Source organism: Camellia sinensis, chromosome 5, assembly GCF_055761805.1.
Source record: "Camellia sinensis isolate YWXY chromosome 5, ASM5576180v1, whole genome shotgun sequence".
In the NCBI taxonomy this organism is placed as follows: domain Eukaryota; kingdom Viridiplantae; phylum Streptophyta; class Magnoliopsida; order Ericales; family Theaceae; genus Camellia; species Camellia sinensis.
In genome coordinates this window covers 24558540-24564840 of record NC_138965.1, presented here as the reverse complement: position 1 = coordinate 24564840, position 6301 = coordinate 24558540, and positions in this window count along the sequence as shown.

Genomic DNA, 6301 nt, shown 5'->3' with positions numbered 1-6301 from the left:
GGCATGGAGGTGGTACCAGTGGTGGCGACGATCGCCGCAGGGGTTACAAAGGCCGCCCCTGAAGGGCAAGTGAAAGATGAGACAACTGGCCCTGGGTCGAGAAGGGAAGAACGGCCCCAAGGGGGTCCTGCACCTCAAGGAGGGGGGGGTCAGTCTGACCACAGCGATCTACCATGCTCGTGCAGTGGCGGGGCGGCTGGAGGGAGAAGAAGGCCCAACCAGGGCAGGGGCAGACCGCCTGGTAGAGATTGTAGAAGAGGCAGCCTTGCGCTCGGCGTCTACATTCAACGAGGCTGAACTGCTAAGGGGGTTATGCTCTGCTCAAATAGAGGTAACCACCTTAGCAGGGGCGCTGCTGAGGAAGGCGGGGGCTGCCAAACTCAAGGCAGACGAGGCCAAGGCTCAGCTTGCAAAGTTGAAGAAGAAGAGTGAAAGTTAGGAGAGTGCCCACGCTGATCTGCAAGCGGTTAGGGTGGAGTTGGAGGAGACACGCCGCCCGATTGTGTCGCTCGAGTTCCAACTGGCTGGCGAGCAGAAGAAGTTAGATGAGGCCCAAAAAACTTGCGCAGTCGCGGTCGAACACCATGAAGAGGCAATGAACAGTAATGAAGAGCTCGTCAGGCAGAAAGATGAGGCAGATGTGAAGATTGGCGATCTGCAGAGGGAGCTGGAGGGCGAGCGGGCTAAGGCAGTGAAGGAGAGGAGGAGCCTTCAGAAAGAGTTGGAAGTAGGGAGAGCCAAGGCGACGGCGGAAAATGAGAGCCTGAAAAAGGAGTTGGAGGAAGAGAGGGCTAGGGCTGCGTCTGAAAGGGCGATCCTGCAGAAGGAGCTGGACGAAGAGAGGGCGAAGGCAGCCTCTGAGAGGGCGCCCTACCCCGATCTGTGCGTCGCAGCGGTGGAGCAATTCAAAGGGTCTGCTAAATTTCATATGGCAGTTGATGCCGCGGTCGCCAGCGGCTTGGCTAGGCAAGAATCTGGGGGGGCGGGCCCATCAAGGACGACTGCTGAAGGCAGAACCGAAGCAGAAGTTATTGAGAGCTTCCAGCAGTCAGATTTCTATAAACACGAAATAGCTGAGTTCTGGGACAGTGGCTGGAAGATGTTTAAACGCAGGGTTGAAGAACTGTTCCCTGACTTAGACCTCAGTAGTGTAACAATTGGCGAAGATGATGTGGCCCAGACCCCTCTGGATGAGGGTATTGAAGAAGAGGACCTCATCTCCAGTGAGGAGGAGTAACCGGAGAAGAAGAAGAAGAAGACTGTGCACAGACATTGTTTTTGTTGTTTTTTTTTTTTTGAATTGCTGTAATGAACTTTTGTACAAAATTGTGGATAAATAAAATTTTAGTTGTGTTGTGCATTTCGCTGTTTTTGCTTGTGCGTCTGAAATGGATGAAAACTTGTGATAAAAACTTGTGATAGACTTGTGATAGAAACTGAATTTAGTAATTCCTCAAGGCGGAGTGGAATTGAAATCGTAATAAAAACTGAGTGCAGAGTAAAGTTAGTAACTCGTCAATGCAGAGTGAAATTGAATAGGTAACAATGCAGAGTGAAGTTGAACTTGTAATAAAAACTCAATGCAGAGTAAACTTGTAATAAAAACTCAATGCAAAGTGAAGGTGAACTTGTAATAAAAACTCAATGCAGAGTAAACTTGTAATAAAAACTCAATGCAGAGTGAAGGTGAACTTGTAATAAAAACTTAATGCAGAGTAAAGTTAGGAACTCCTCAATGCAGAGTGAAATTTAAAATGTAGTAAAATTACCAATTTGCGTTTGCCACACTGCTCAAGTAGGTTAGTGGTTTACGGAGTGAGGCTTGGTTTGTGAGTTTGATTGAGAAAAGCATAACCTGACTTGTGTAAGAACAGCTTTGGAATTCGACTGAGCAAAGAGTGGTCCAGAGATTTGGAGCTGGAATTGTGACTAAGTGTGTCTACTAATTCCACGAGCATGGAATTTGCATAGGTGGTCTTGACCGAGTCCTACATGCGTGCTCATTTGGGGCAAGACATCGTAGGTAACTAGGTCTGACTCTGAAACTATGGCGCTCGGTTTGGCTGAGATTTGTCAGGCAAGCCGAGTACTTCATGTTCGGTCTGGCAGAGGCTGTTAATGCTCGATCTAGCTGAGGCTTTTTCGTGCTCAGTCTGGCTGAAGCTTTTTAGGCAGGCTGAGTACTTCATGTTCGGTCTGGCAGAGGCTGTTAGTGCTCGGTCTGGCCGAGGCTTTTTCGCGCTCAGTCTGGCTGAGGCTGTTAGTGCTCGATCTGGCCGAGGCTTTTTCGTGCTCAGTCTGGCTGAGGCTTTTAGTGCTTAGTCTGGCTGAGGCTTTTAGTGCTCATTCTGGCTGAGGCTTTTTTAGTACTCAGTCTGGCTGAGGCTATTGACGGTCGGTCTGGCCGAGGCTTATGGTGTGACGTTCGGTCTGGCTGAGACTTGTAATAAGTGCTGCAAATGAGAATGTTATTGAGACAACACATAGATAACCAAGGTATAGAATTGTTGTCATGATCAGTGTAATTCAGTCGATACAAGTTTACATTATGTAACAAAACAAGAATAAAATACAACAACTGAGCAATACAACAGTAGGGACTTATTGAAAGTAGCGTTTCAGGTGTTCAGCGTTCCAAGAGTGGGGGAGATCTCGACCTTCCATGTCTTGAAGTCGGTAAGTGCCCGGACGTGGTCGGGCCTTCATAACGTAAGGTCCCTCCCATTTGGGTGCCAGTTTACCCTCGGTCGGATTTTTGGTGGCAAGGGTTGCTTCTCTCAAGACAAGGTCCCCTACAGCGAACTGCCTTGGTCGGACTTTGCAGTTGTAGTGTGTTCTCATTTTCTGTTGGTATGAGGCCAGTCTGACAGCAGTGGTTTCTCTGAGTTCTTCAGTTAGGTCCAGGCCTGCCTGACGGAGCTCTTCCGTTAGTGTTGGATCCGGATGTAAAACTCTAGGGGTAAGCAGACCGACTTCTACCGGAATAACTGCCTCAGCGCCGTATGTTAAGCGAAAAGGAGTTTCCCCAGTGGGAGTCCGCGATGTAGTTCGGTAAGCCCAAAGTACATTTGGTAGTTCCTCGGCCTAAAGCCCCTTGGCAGCTTCTAGCTTGGTTTTGATGATCTTCAGAAGAGAACGGTTGGTGACCTCAACTTGGCCATTGGCTTGGGGATGTCTGGGGGAAGAAAAACATGGTTGAATTTGGAGGTCCGCACAGAACTTCCTGTACTTGGCGTTGTCGAATTGTTTGCTGTTGTCGGAAACAATGGCCTGAGGAATGCCAAATCTGCAAACGATCGACTGCCAGATGAACTTGGTTGTGTTCCGCTCGGTAATGGTGGCAAGGGGTTCTGCCTCTACCCACTTAGTAAAATAATCAATGGCGATAATGACAACTTTGGTCTAGCATCGGCCGGTGGGTAAGGGGCCAAATAGGTCAATCCCCCACTTGGCGAACGGACAGGGGCTGCAAAGTGATACTGGCGAAACACTGACACTTATCACATTTGAGCACGAAGTCAGCCGCATCTTGGTTGAGAGTAGGCCAAAAATATCCAGTGCGAAGTATCTTGTGGGCCAGGGACCTGCTGCCCGAGTGATTGCCGCAGATACCCTCATGAATTTCTTGTATCACATAAGTTACTTGAGTCGGATTGAGGCACCACAGATAAGGGTGTGAGAAACCACGTTTGTACAAAATGCCGCTGACGAGGATGTAATTGGACGACCGGGCCCTGACTTTGGCGGCTTGCTGTTGGTTGTCTGGAAGTTCCCCCGTGGTCAGAAATAGAAAGATGTCCGACGCCCAAGGGATGGGCTCATTTTGGATGAATTGTATTTCATGCTGGCCGGGAGAAATGGAGGGGTGGGATAGGTATTCGAGGCGAACACCACTACTGAGGTCGAACTGGTCTGCGGAAGCCAACTGGGCCATCTCATCTGCCTTAGAGTTCTCCGTCCGAGGAATGTGCTTGATGTGGAAGGTATTGAAGAGGCGAACAAGGGGAAGTGCAAGATCCCTATAAGCCCACATTGTGTCCTCCTTGGCATCAAATTCTCCCGTGATCTGTCTGACGATGAGCTGGGAGTCGCTGAGCACTCAGATGTGGCAAACACCAATGTCCCTAGCTAGGCGAAGGCCTGCTATCAGTGCCTCATATTTGGCCTCATTGTTACTGGCCTCAAACAAGAAACAGAGTGCACATTTGAAATAACCACCCTCAAGGGCGGTGAGGAAGAGGCCCGCCCCACTACCTTGCCTGCGGGATGATCCGTCGACGTTGAGAGTCCAAAAATGAGGGTCTTCTGGCTCGATGGGAGCTGGTGGGGATGGAGAGGCAGTGGTTGGGGTAGGATTAGTGAATTCCAAGATGAAGTCGGCTATAGCCTGCCCCTTAATTGCTATTCGAGGTCGGTAAGAGATGTCAAACTGGCTGAGTTCCACTGACCACTGCATGAGTCTGCCGGAAAGTTTTGGTTGCTGCATGACCTTTTTCAAGGGTTGGTCGGTGAGGACCACTATGGAATGGGCTTGGAAGTAAAGACGGAGTCGTCTGGAGGCGGTGACCAAGGCCAAGGACAATTTTTCTAACAGTGGGTAGTTCTGTTCCGCTCCCCCTGAGGGCTCGACTGATGTAGTAGACCAGTCGTTGGACAGAGCCGTCTTCCCTAATAAGTGCTGCACTGACAGCGGTGTTTGATACGACTAAGTAGAGGAAGAGGGGCTCACCCATGATTGCTTGTGAAAGGAGGGGAGGGTTGGCCATGCACTGTTTCAACTGTTGAAAAGCCTCTTCGGATTCAGATGTCCATTCAAAAGTTTGTCGAAGAACTTTGAAGAATGGTAGGCACTTATCTGTTGCATGGGAAATGAAACGATTGAGGGCTGCAACTCGGCCAGTGAGTCTTTGGACCTCCTTAACCGTTTTGGGTGACTGCATCTCAACCAAGGCCTTGATCTTTTCAGGGTTAGCTTCAATGCCCCGCTGACTGACCATAAAACCCAGAAACTTCCCAGATCCTATGCCGAAGGCGCACTTCTCTGGGTTGAGCTTCATTTGGTACTTGCGTAGGGTGGCGAAGGTCTCCCGCAGGTCGGTCAGATGATCAGTGGAGAGTTTGCTCTTGACTAGCATGTCGTCGACATATACTTCCATATTCCGACCTATTTGGTGATAAAAGACGGCATTGACCAACCGTTGGTAGGTGGCCCCAGCATTCTTCAATCCGAATGGCATTACTCGGTAATGGTAGGTACCTCGGTCGATGATGAAGGATGTATGTTCCCGATCGAACGGGTGCATTAGGATTTGGTTATAGCCAGAGAAAGCATCCATGAAGCTGAGCATTTGATGACCGGCCGTGGCGTCGACCAGCAGATCTATGCGGAAAAGAGGATGGTTGTCTTTGGGGCAAGCTCGGTTCAGGTCAGAGTAATCGACACAGAGTGGCCATTTGCCATTGTTCTTGCGGACGAGGACCACGTTTGACAACCATTTAGGGTAGTCGACGTTTTTGATGAATTGGGCCTCAAGGAGCTTGTCAACCTCTGCGGCTATAAGAGTATTGCGCTCTGGATGAAAGATGCGCTGTTTCTAGCGGTAAGGTCGGAAATGAGGTTCAATATTGAGGCGATGAGTTATGAAAGCAGGGTCAATGCCTGGCATATCTGAATGAGTCCAGGCGAATACATCATTGTGCTCGGTCAGAAGGACAGTAAGGTCAGCCTTAGCTTGGGGGGATAGTTGGCTGCCGATCTTAGCAGTTTTCATTGGGTTGGTGGGATCGATGGGAATCTCAACGAGCTCCTCCACCGATTCGCCTCTAACCAGCTCGTCCTCATCTCGGGCGTCAAGTCCTTCAATGATCATGGCCTCATTCAGCTTGATTTCCTTGAGTGAGGCGATATAACATTCCCTGGCTATGGTCTGCTCTCCCCGTACTGTCCCGACACCCTGGTCAGTGGGAAACTTTATGGCGAGGTGGTAGGTTGAAGTGATAGCTTAGAAAGCGTTGAGGGCGGTGCGACCAAGGATGACGTTGTAGGCTGAGGGACAGTCAACCACAAGGAAAGTGAGTAACTTGGTAGTCTGTCGTGGGTATTTGTCGATGGTGATGGGGAGATCAATGGAGCCGATGGAGGTCACCCGGTCACCAGTGAAACCGACCAAAGGGGTTTGGAGGGGAGACAGACTTTCCTCCCCAATTTTGAGCTGGCGGAAGCAGCTGAGGAATATGATGTCTGAAGAACTGCCGTTGTCGATGAGAACCCGTCTGACCTTATAGTTGGAGAGGAGGGCAG